At 27.8% G+C, this 13260-nt stretch overlaps 2 protein-coding genes across 13 annotated transcripts in view; both read right to left on the bottom strand.

Annotated features, from left to right (window-relative positions):
* The window catches only part of LOC127282162 (liprin-alpha-1), a 648576-nt gene extending 638525 nt beyond the window's left edge, over nt 1-10051 (bottom strand). For 3 of the 12 annotated variants that reach the window (XM_051306262.1, XM_051306271.1, XM_051306272.1), the window contains exons 1-2: nt 9867-10051; nt 8971-9260 (exon numbers count right to left, since the gene is read on the bottom strand). The gene's annotated coding sequence lies outside the window, so the exon portion shown is untranslated. Of the gene's footprint in view, nt 1-8970; nt 9261-9427; nt 9515-9856 lie in introns of all 12 variants that reach the window. The other 9 variants (XM_051306263.1, XM_051306269.1, XM_051306264.1 and 6 more) reach the window with 9 other exon arrangements.
* LOC127282168 (tumor protein p53-inducible nuclear protein 2) overlaps nt 1-13260 on the bottom strand; it is a 381620-nt gene that overhangs the window by 42753 nt on the left and 325607 nt on the right. The window lies entirely within an intron of this gene.

The raw sequence follows: 13260 nt of genomic DNA, 5'->3' as shown, positions 1-13260 counted from the left end.
TTAATAATAAAAATGAACCCAGCGTAACCTCTATAAAATTACACCATTGGCACTAGTAAACTATTTTTTATTATTAAGTTATTATAAGTAAACTTCTTTCTCGCAAGTGGTAAAAATATTCAGTAGTTAGTATATAAGAAAACGATATATGCCGACCCCCAGCGAAATTTATCGTTATGCGTATAGAATTGTAAGAGTAGGTTTCGTTGCGATCGTGTAATGTCTATGTATAAGCGAAATGAACGTGCGTGTTCATTAGTATGTGTATTAACCTGTATCGTAAGTGTGAATGTGTTGTTCCTAGTCTCACTCCTCTTCCTCCCGAGAATTAACGGAAACGTCCGACAGTTTCCGCTTTTTTCCCTTTTCTTCCGACATTCTGAATTTTTCGTATAAAGTTTTACAAATATTAGAACGCTACATTCCATAAATTTAGTTCTTCTATAGAAATTTAATATAATATTTTCAAATATTGGTAATCTTTTTACGTTCTTTCTACAATAATTATTAATATTTGAAAAAAGATTTTAAGTTGGAACTTTAATATAAAGTATATTGAATTTTAATAAAAAGTACACTTTTCCCTAAATTCTAAAAGAATATATTAAAATGTAATACGCATTTTGTTATTTTTTCCTATGAAATTTCTTTCAGTGTACTCCTTTCGAAAAAAATTATTTTTTTCCAAAATATTTTGTCAATAATTATTTTTTTAACATTTAGTTTTTTTTCTTTTAAATCAGACAAAAATTGCAATTTTTAACCAATTTTTATAAGCAAAAGCTCATTTTACTCAGTGAAACATTCTCTACAATTGTTACCTTTTTATATTATAATAAGTATGTTCTTAAAAAGTATTTACATTTTAAAAATACATTGAATATTAAATTTTATCTTTCTAAGTCAAAAAGAGATAAACCTTAAGATATTGATATAAGGCTAGTAGCTGCTTGTCAAGGAAAAATCGAAAGTTATCTAAAAAATAAAATTTGTTTATTAATTCTTATTATTAATTAATTTATAATTTAATTAAATCTTTTGAAGATTAGTATTTTGCCAATTTCATTGAAATAATTAATGTTAGTCTCAAGTTTTGCTTTAAAATATTAGTGCATTAAAATTCTTGTTAGAAAAAAAGAAACTTTGTTTATTTAAAGGAAACAACTTTCAATGATATTGTTTCCAAGACGCACCACGTGGAGGTAACTAATTATGCATCTCAACACAGAAAAAACCTAGTCTCCTTTTTGTTGAAACTCAAAATAAGCCTATGATAATCGACATAGACAGTGGCGCCACCAACCTGGCTCATTTTTGGTTCACTTCAAAATGAATAACTACTCATTTTGAGACCAGGCTTTTTCTGTGAAGCTGAAAAATTTAGAATAATTTGTTTTACACTTGTTTAATATTTATATGAACCATTAATGATAACAAATGAGGGGCTGATAGTAAAAATGGTTTAAAATAACATTGGGAGCAAAAGTGGGATAAGTGCGACTTGGGAGCAAAAACGGGTTAAAATGATTCGTGTAATTTATTGATAAATTCATTATATTATCGATTAAAAAATATTAACAATAGGAAAAAATGCATATTTTATTATAATTAATATTTTTTAATCGATAATATAATGAATTTATCAATAAATTAAACGAATCATTTTAACCCGTTTTTGCTCCCAAGTCACTTATCCCACTTTTGCTCCCAATGTTATTTTAAACCATTTTTACTATCAGCCCCTCAAATAATACAAATAATTTAAGAAGCTGTTGCTTAAAATTTATAAATTGTAGTTTAATTTAGTTGTCTGTTAAATTAAATTTTTAATTTATTAAACTTGAATAAATATTTATTAAATTTGAATCACTTTAGAAAAACTTTTTTCGTTTTTTGCGGAAAAATACATTTTTTTTTGAAATTTATCATTTTTCTTCAAAAATTTGATAAAAGTTGATCATCAACTCCAATCGCGCTTACATTTTTCCTGTATTTTTCACGCAAAAATACAGTTTTACAGCAAATATGAACAGTTTGGGTTGAATATTATGTGCGCTACACGGAAAGAAAGTTTGTAGCAATATTTGATATTATGGTGTTACTTTTTAGTATATTTGGTTACAATTGCGGAACATTTTGGCATGATAGCGATTTTCGATACTATCTTTAAGAATGAATGAGATTAAAATAAGAATATTTAATATAGTTGGAAAGAAAATTTGATATAATATTTACGAAATCTGAAATCTTTTTATTGTAACACAAAAATGTCAAATTTTAATAAGCTCTTTATCAATTTTTCTAACCAAATATTTCAAATTTCGTAATTAGAATTGTATAAAATGATATAATTATTTCAGATTTTGATATATTTGATATGAAAGTTGAAAAAGAAATATCAAAGTTAACGAGATTCGACGAAATTTGCCGAAGTTGAACGTTCGGAATTGCCCGATCCTCACCGAGTGGTAACGAAGACTGACGAAGCTCTTTATACAAGCCCCTTTTTACCTTTATCTTGATACAGACCTGAATTTCTTTTATATAATTAATTTCGAAGATTTTACAATAAATCAGTAAAAAAAATTGTTCTTCAAAAAATAATAAAATATTTAATTATTTTCCAATAAATAATGATTTTTATTTATATTTTTAAACATGGTTTGATATAATTTCACCTTTCTCATAAGCGGTGAAAAATATGTCTGGTTAGTATATAAGAATGGTCACATCAGTTTTTCACATGAGCGTAAATTTGTATATGAAGCGTTATTCTGCGAATGTTATACGTATTATCGTTAGTATAGGTTAGGAATAAAAATAAGCCAATCGATGTAAAACAATGCGGTGTATGTGTGTGTGTGCATTTAAAAGTTCATATCCTCGTCTATCCTCGAGATGAGAAAGAAATAAAACTTTGGCGTAGAATCTATTGGTGTTTCTGTCGTCATCTGTCACGACTGAACCACTTCGAATTTTTAGTATAGTTTTAACAAATTTCGAAATAATCTTTCCAAATTTTCATATAAATTTAGTAAATAACGAAGTGCGCGTCGGTTTAACTTACTTCTGGTTTTTCGTATAAATTTATCAATTTACGAAATAATAATTTATAGTATATCCTACTGGATATTTGTGCTTCTTAATTTTTAAGTATCTTTAAATTTTAATTCATAATATGTTGAAAATTGTTATTTAACCTGAAGAGGACGACAACGTTGTCGTCGAAACGTCGTAAAGACAAAAACTTTTTATGTGAAATAAAAAAATATATATTAATCCAGAATTTCCTGATGAAATTATTTTAATAATAATTTCAATTTCTGGAATATATTTACTAAAAAGACTATTGGTAAAAATATACCGATTTTCGTTATCAAACCGAAATGTTCCGCGTTTGAAAAAGAGAATACTAAAATTTCCTATCAGATTTATCAAATATTGCTACTAAATTTCTTTCCGTGTAGGGAGAATAAATCATGTTTTTCGAAATTTTTGAATTTTCCTTGACAACGCTATGTAAATTGATCAGAATCAAGTTCGCTATATTTTTCCTGTAATTTTCACGTAAAAATGCGTAAATGTACCAAATTTGAGCTCTTTATGTCAAAAGATGTGGCTGCTAGGGGGGGTACATAGTCATTTTTAGGTATTTTTCGTAAAAATTCATGGTTTTTCCTTGACAACGCTATGATAATCAACTCCAATCATGCTCGCTATATTTTTTTGTAATCTACACGTAAAAATACGTTAAAATATATAAATTTAAATCCCTTTAAATAAAATTTTGTTCGTTTTTGGTGGAAAAATACATTTTTTTCCTACAATTGTCATTTTTTCTTGAAAAACTTGATAAAAAGTTAATCATCAACTCTAATCGTGATCGCTTTTTTTTCCCTGTATTTTTCCCGTAAAAATACATTTGTATACTAAATATGAACTGTCTAGGTTGAATATTGTTTGCGCTAGGGAGAAAAAATCAGTTTTTTTCGAAATTTTTTATTTTTCCTTGACAACGCTATGTAAATTGATCCGAATCAAGTTCGCTATATTTTTCCTGTAATTTTCACGTTAAAATACGTAAGTGTGCTAAATTTGAGCTCTTTATGTCAAAAGATGTGGCTGCTAGAGGAGGGGTACATAGTCATTTTTAGGCATTTTTCGTAAAAATTCATGGTTTTTCCTTGACAACGCTATGATAATCAATTCCTCTCAGGTTCGCTATATTTTTCCTGTAATCTACACGCGAAAATACATATGTGTACCAATTTTCAGCCCTCTAGATAAATTCGTGTGACCGCTAAGGGGGGGGGTACACGATTTAAAAAAAAACCGATATTAATGGGGTTCCGAACCGAGTACGGAACCCTAAAAAGGTAACAATTGTAGAGAATGTTTCACCTAGTAAAATGAGCTTTTGTTTATAAAAATTGGTTCAAAACTTTTATCAACTTAGGTCCAATTTTAGGAATTTTGGCCGCCATATTGGGTCCGACATTTTGAATTTTCGAAAGTTGACATCAGATCCGTAATCAGCAACCACAAAAAGACCTGAGTAGTAACTTTTATAAGCTTACCTATTTTTAATTGCGCTATATATGGTATAATTTGTTTATTTGGAAGCTTAGATGTATTTTTGAGGTTAGAATCGATAGATTTGATGTTTTATATAAATTTTCACTTGGAAAGCTTGTAGAATAGTTTATTTAAATTAAAAGACCTTAGAAACTTATCAATATGTGGTTGGATTCAATTTTGATCAATCAAAAGTGACCATTTTAGCGATTTTAAGATATTTTTTGAGGTTAGAGCGAATCCAGGCCCCCTCCTGCATGAGAATAAATCCGAAATTACATATCTCCGATTATGACGCCTTAGCGGAAAAGCGGTGTACTTAGAAGTTTTCAAAATATGGCTGCGCCTAGTGACAGCAGTTCTGATATAGTAAACAGTGTAAAGTGATATATAATAATTTTAGAAAAAGTGTAAAGAAAGAAAAAAGTTACACACAAAAATTTTAAATAAAACATAAATTTTTTGAAAATTGGTAAGTTTTTGCTTATTTATATACGAATATATAATTTAGATTTTTAAAATATATGTTTTCAATTATGTTTCATAATGAAATAATAAAGAAATTATTGCAATAATTTGTTGTAAGTTATATAAAAATAATAAAAATATAAATAATTTTTTTTCATTGTATATATTTCAAACGAAATTTCTTAATTATTTTTATTTTTAGGTTATATTTACATGTAAACAAACAAAATATAATGACAAGTTCAGCAAGTATTTTGTTAACATTCAAATACATACAAAATAATTTGTATCCAGTAAAGTTGCCTGTGTTAATGCTGATTCATTGATCAATTTAGTAGTAGTAGTTTTTTTAGATAAAAACTTCAGGAACACTCATGCAAAGTTTTAAAAAAATCTGACGAAAATCACTTTACGTGACTAATACCTTAATATAATAGTATATTAAATTTAAAATACGCATATTGAATTTATTACACACCTGTATCTTCAATGTTAATATGAAGGTATATTAATATTAATTAACCATAGTATATTGAATTCAAATTACGGTATTACTAATCGCTGCTTTTTCTAACAGTGTAAACTAATAAATAATAAATTAATACAATTTAATCCCTCTTAAGTGAAGTTTCTAATTCAAATGGCAACGATCAAAAACGACATTCATTTCGATAAAAATGTTTCTATTCATTTTAACCCGTATCGGACAGCTGTTCGACTAGTCGAACACTACAATTCCAGACAAATGTAAGTGTCATAATTATTGTAATTGTTTATTAATTTGGTTCTTTAAAATTTTTAAAGTCAACTACTTGTCGATGTTACAAATGTAGTTGCATAATAATGTATGATATTCCAATATTTTATTTGTAATGTGAAAACTAGTGTTTGATTAGTCGAACAGTTTGTTCGGTCCTATATAGGTTAATTCACTTCTTACCCATTTCTCTTGCATAGATAGGGTTGGGAGTCGTGAAACGTTTCATTGAAAGATTGATTTCATTAGTTTCATGAAACATTGGATAACCAATAGTAAGCCTTCATGTGTACATGCGCAATACCGTAATAATTATTTTAGGTTAGGTCAAAAAATAAACTTGTGAAAAGTTAATTATTATAATAAAAAAATATTTTACGACTGTTTTTGTTACTAATCTAAATTTTTTTTTATTATTTAATTAATCATACTTAATTTATTATTATATCACAATTTTGCCTATTTTTGGAGGCAGTTCAGCTTAAGGGCTGAAAATTTAAACAAAATATCACATTAAATAATTTTTCAATCAAAAAAATTTAATATAATAAATATCTTTTTTAATTTTCGAGTAATCGTTGGTATGTTATTTTTATGCAGTATGAGTATGGAGAGATATTTATTATATTTATTTAAACTATTTTGATTGAAAAATTATTTAATGTGGTATTTTGTATGAAATGTTTAGCCTTGAAGATGAACAGATTCCAGTTCAAAACCTAGGAAAAATTCTAATATAGTAGTAAATCAAATATGACCAAAAAAACCGATTTAAAATATAATAATTTCCAGTCGTTAAATTAATTAATATTATTATTAATAAGGAATTATTATATGTAATTTAAATATTCCCGCCTCTTTGTTTGAAACTTTGAAACGTTTCATGAAGCATTGAAAGTTTTATGAAAATTTCATTCAATGAAAATTTAATAAAACTTTACAACCCTATGCATAGACAGGACACGTCATAACCTCAAGTTTCTCACATTCTACTTTTCAAGATAATAGGAGTTGTTTTGATTCTTTTTTGTGATCGAAATAGAATTTTAAATTTATTTAGATTTAGGAGTAAATTTGAGAACCTAATCTTTATGTTATTGAGATACAAAATAATAGGTAAAGAAAAGAGTATATTTTTTAAATTGTTTATCAGAATATAAATATTTATGCAAATAGATTTCAAATATTTATCCTACACAACTGCATATGCTCAATCACATTAAGAGATCGGAGTTGAGAAACATATGATAAAAATTAATTATTTTGTTATTTAAGGATCACTGAAAAAGTCCTTCAGATAGGGTTGTAAAGTTTCATGAAATTTTCGTTGAATTAAATGTTCATAAAACTTTCAATGCTTTATGAAACGTTTCAAAGTTTCAAACAAAGAGGCGGGAATATTTTTTAAATTATATATAATAATTCCTTATTAATAATAATATTAATTAATTTAACGACTGGAAATTATAATATTTTAAATCGGTTTTTTTCGTCATATTTGATTTACTACTATATTAGAATTTTTCCTAGGTTTTGAACTGGAATCTGTTCATCTTCAAGGCTAAACATTTCATACAAAATACCACATTAAATAATTTTTCAATCAAAATAGTTTAAATAAATATAATAAATATCTCTCCATACTCATACTGCATAAAAATAACATACCAACGATTACTCGAAAATTAAAAAAGATATTTATTATATTAAATTTTTTTGATTGAAAAATTATTTAATGTGATATTTTGTTTAAATTTTCAGCCCTTAAGCTGAACTGCCTCCAAAAATAGGCAAAATTGTGATATAATAATAAATTAAGTATGATTAATTAAATAATAAAAAAAAATTTAGTTTAGTAACAAAAACAGTCGTAAAATATTTTTTTATTATAATAATTAACTTTTCACACCCCGGTGACACTCTTGAGTTGAAACTCAGACCAGATTTGACCGTTGACACCGGTGGCGCTGGCTGTGTAGTGAGAACATTTCAATGAAAATTCATGGGATAACACACAAAAATTTACTTCTCACTTATTAAAGTTTATTTAATCGTGTTTATTTGTGCATATAATTAATTTAGAAACTTTTAAACATATTTTATAATATAACTCACTTTAGAAAAGAGTGAAGTTTTTTATTTATAACGAAAAATATGTACCAATTCCTGGCGGGAAATTCAAATAAAATAAATTTTTATTATTATAAATTATTATTTTATTAATCGCTGATATTTATTCTATAATATTTTACAATATTTATAATAAATTGTTAAATACTTTTATTTGTGATATTTTATGAGTACATAATAATTACTTAATTTGAATTTCCCGCCAGGAATTGGTACATATTTTTCGTTATAGATAAAAAACTTCACTCTTTTCTAAAGTGAGTTATATTATAAAATATGTTTAAAAGTTTCTAAATTAATTATATGCACAAATAAACACGATTAAATAAACTTTAATAAGTGAGAAGTAAATTTTTGTGTGTTATCCCATGAATTTTCATTGAAATGTTCCCACTACACAGCCAGCGCCACTGGTGGCGACGGTCAGTTCTCAGCCGAGTTTATTCCTATAGAAAATGGTACAAGTGTCACCGGGGTGAGGCTTACTATTGGTTATCCAATGTTTCATGAAACTAATGAAATTTACGTCCATGAAAGATTGAAACATTCAAATGAAAGTTTCAATCTTTCAATGAAACGTTTCACGACTCACAACCCTACAAAGACTGGAGTTGAGACGTCATAGAAATAAGAAAGTTATTTTATTTCAGAATAATACAAACTTACAAGTGAATTTGTTAATCAAATATGCTAATTACTTAGCACACTTAAAATTGTCATATTGATAAGTTCAATAACATTTCATAGAAATTAAGAAATTGTAAACTTTTTTAACAATATCTGAATAATGTTTATGAAGTTATTAAGAAAAGAAACAAAAGTGACCTGTTGAAGTAACCTTTTTCCTGTAAAAAATTGATTTGCTTTCTCATGAAATCGAGTCATTTAGGACGAGAAAAGAAGTCAAATGTAAGCGGTTTGAATTTTCGTCGTATTTTGTCCACTACTTATTCTTAAACTCTTTTAGCAATTGAAATTTTGTAATTCTTATCAATAAAAAAATACCAGTTTCTGTTTTCAATTTTAACCTAAATTATTACCTTAGGACGAGAATTTCACACTCTTGATCATCCTTGAATCGGGAGATTCGAACTATTGCAGATGACAAAACATTCAGCAGTCACTTCAATTACGAAGGGTTAACTATATTTCAGATTATAAGGATAAATCCAGTAATGTTGTATACTTAACACTTGCAATACAAGACTTCACTTTCTTAATTGGCCTCCATGCTCTTTTAAGTTCAGATTACAGTATTCGCACATACAATATTAAGTGTCAGCTATTTAGCGTTACCAAATAAAAAAACTAAAAGAAAAACTTCTTTAACCTGTCATTAAAAATATGAAAATAAACATATTTAAATGCATTGACAGCCATAATCACACATGCGTAATCATTATGTGTATGGAGATATGTATATATATATATATATATATATATATATATATATATATAAATATATATATATATATATATTGTCATCATTATGCGTACCAATAATTTAGATTTTAAATTATAAAGGAATCTGAGTTTCATTTTAAACTACAAAGATTGTTTATGAACATCACAATTGTAAGCCGGCTAGAACGTCATAGGAAAATTTTTATTTCAGTTAAAATTAGAAAATACTTTCAAATATTATACAAATAATTATAATTGAATGCATTACTAGTTTGCGCTATCTTTGCTCTACTTTAAAAATTTGACTTTTCGAAATGATTGCAGTTTAAAAAAAATACAGAATGCAACTGAAAATGGCAAATGTCTATCAACCCTTACAACAAGACGGGTCGGTTGTCATTCACCATTACACTAATTTTAAAATTACATAAAGATAAAGGAAGTTAAGAGTTAAATTAAAAGCATAATCTTCGAATTCACAAATAGTTGCTGAACAATATATGACTATTTGCAAAAACTAACATTGACACACCTTTCATTCACTAGTTCACTTTGGCTACTCTACTGCTGGTGCTACACGCTAGGGCATTTACGCACTAACACCACTTTAAACATCAGGTTCGGTTCTGTCACAATCATATAAACAGAACTGGACTGAGCAATATGTAGTGGGTGAAGCGCAGGTCTGTGGTGTTTTAGACAGATGCTGGAATTCACTGAACTATATATATCTAGAATACGGAAGCGCCTATCCGCCACTGTGAGCGAATCATGCATGAAGCCTAAAGTAAGCTTCACATTGCATGATTTGCAGTGGTGCCCACCTATTAGGCCAGCTGAAACTGGACATATTTTCACTTTTTTCGAGCGAGCGAAGCCCCCCATGACTGGTGCGAATGTAATTTTGTAGGTGAAATTTTAAGTCTAAATAAAGGTAGTGAAATGTAATATTAAAAAATGATGTGTTTTGAATAATTATTCGCTGATAATTATTTTCAATAAAGAAAACTTGTGAGGTAAGTTGCATTTTATTAATATAATTAAAAAAAGTTTTTTAGGTTAAGTGGTATAATCAGTTTAATTACACTTTTATTATTTCAATTGCTTTTTATTTATTATTATATATTATTGTTTACTATATAATCTAAAAATATTAATATTTTGTTTTTGAAAATTTTGATTTTAAACATATATCAAGTATAATGGAGATAGTAACATAACCTCAAAACCTATAAAAATAAAAAAATTGTTTTTAACGCAAACAAAAAATATAATGAATATTAATTTCTAACAATTTTACAAAATCTATAGTTTTACTTATTATCAAAACTTTCAAAAACAAAATATTAATATTTTTAGATTAATATAGTAAACAATAATATATAATAATAAATAAAAAGCAATTGAAATAATAAAAGTGTAATTAAACTGATTATACCACTTAACCTAAAAAACTTTTTTTAATTATATTAATAAAAGGCAACTTACCTCACAAGTTTTCTTTATTGAAAATAATTATCAGCGAATAATTATTCAAAACACATCATTTTTTAATATTACATTTCACTAACTTTATTTAGACTTAAAATTTCACCTACAAAATTACATTCGCACCAGTCATGGGGGGCTTCGCTCGCTCGCAAAAAGTGAAAATATGTCCAGTTTCAGCTGGCCTAAGGCTGCAGTCCCATGGCAGCGTTTTGCGTTGCGTTTTGTCACTAGGCCATGAGTGTAAAAGAGATGCAGATATATGTTTGCTATGTTTACACTCAGGGTCTAGTGACAAAACGCAACGCAAAACGCTGCCATGGGACTGCAGCCTAATAGGTAGGCACCACTGCAAATCATGCAATGTGAAGCTTACTTTAGGCTTCATGCATGATTCGCTCACAGTGGCGGATAGGCGCTTCCGTACTAGAATGCGGACTCCAATTGGGTGTATTCGGGAGTTTCTATGAGTATACTGTCAGTATGTTGTGATTGGGTGATCCATCAGCATGTTTATTTCGGAAGTACGGAAGCGCCTATACGCCACCCTAATGCATGAAGGCATACTCACACTGTTTGCTGAATGCCATTATGCACAGAGGTAACGAGCGACTGTATTCTCGCTCGACTTTACTTTCGATATCTCGAATTACGATATATCAACGCGCTAAATTTTAATATCAAAATTTGTTTAGAATTAATTTTTCAGTCTCTTAATATTTTATTCTTCTTAAGGAAGGTGGCGGATCAACATAACCTCAAAAACCTGTCAAAATTAAAAGATTGTTTTAATTTTAGAAGATCTAGATTTTTTATATTATAATAAGTATGTTCTTAAAAAGTTATTTAATAAATAAAATTTTAATTGTTTATAACTTTTTAAGAACATACTTATTATAATATAAAAAAGTAACAATTGTAGAGAATGTTTCACTTAGTAAAATGAGCTTTTGTTTATAAAAATTGGTTAAAACTTGCAATTTTTGTCTGATTTAAAAGAAAAAAAAACTAAATGTTAAAAAAATAATTATATTGACAAAATATTTTGGAAAAAAATAATTTTTTTCGAAAGGAGTAAATCTAGATCTTCTAAAATTGTGTGAAATTAATATTTATTATGTTTTTGTTTGCGTTAAAAACAATTTTTAGTTTTGACAGGTTTTTGAGGTTATGTTGACCCGCCACCCTCCTTAAAATAAAACTATTCAGATATTCGTAAAAAGCATGACTAATTTAAAATAATTCCGTCACGCTTTAATTCCTTTCAAATTCTCATTCCCAAAATGTAAAAAGTAAACATTTTTTAGAACAAACATTTTTGTAAAATGGCAATAGGAAATACGATCCCAAGTTTCCCTTGCTTTCAACTTGAAATGTAAACCTCAAAAAGATCATAAAAATCCACTTGAAAAGGCTGTGGATTCTTTTTCTATAGGACACTACACGGAAAGAAGGTTGCACCTATAATTTCGGTGTACGAAGTGAAAGGTTAAAACAAACTGTAGGTCATCGAGAAAGAAAATGCTAGGCACGGGATTTGTACGGAAGCCTGTACGGCTCACGAGCGTCTCGGACGCAAGTGGCGGTGTTTCGTACCACAAGTGGTACGAAGTCCGTCCAACTTGTGGCAAGTTCGTTAGTTCGTGCTACTTGTTGGACAGACTTCGTGCCACTTGTGGAAAGTGGATTTTTTGAAGGGTCATTCACAAATATGACAATTCCGTTGGATCCTGTTGCTATCTATTTCGTCAGTGCTTTTCATTTCAATTTCATGTGAAGAAGAAAAAATGAATTTTATAAGATATTAGTAATATTAGCATATTAGTAAATGTCATCGAACAAACTTTTTATAGTTCACACATAAATACTCCTTCCAAACGTAAATATACATATTAATAAACTACGGATTCCACAAAGAATTAAGCGGAAGTTTTTTCTTAGTTTAGAATAAAAATAAGATTTTTTGGTTATGTTGTCATTTTTTAATTTAAAATACATGAAGAGGATTTTATTTTTTAAAATTAAAAGTATATTTTTATGAATATTTAAGATTAATAAAGATGTTAATATCATTTGTTTACACTGAAATGTAATCTTTTACATATATTTTCAATTAAAAAATAACAAATTCATTTTTATTCAAAAACATTAAACGGACTTGCCCGGATGAAATTATTGGGAACGGTGGTCTAGTAACAATCTAGTAACTTTGACCCATTCTCTCCCTCCATTTTGTTTTTTCTACTCTTTCTAACCTATTAATTGAAGAGAGACAAAGAAAGAAAATGGAGGGAGAGAATGGGTCCCCACCAGATGGCGTATTGCAGTTTAGCCGATCCCAATACTTGAAATGAAAAGCACTGACGAAATAGACGGCAACAGAATACAACGGAATTATCATATTTGTGAATGACCCTTCAAGAAATCCACTTTCCACA

Source organism: Leptopilina boulardi, unplaced genomic scaffold, assembly GCF_019393585.1.
Source record: "Leptopilina boulardi isolate dan_hultmark-lab unplaced genomic scaffold, ZJU_Lbou_2.1 LbouV2_285, whole genome shotgun sequence".
NCBI lineage: Eukaryota > Metazoa > Arthropoda > Insecta > Hymenoptera > Figitidae > Leptopilina > Leptopilina boulardi.
Note: the sequence above shows the minus strand (reverse complement) of the source record. Positions and strands in the feature narration are given on the sequence as shown.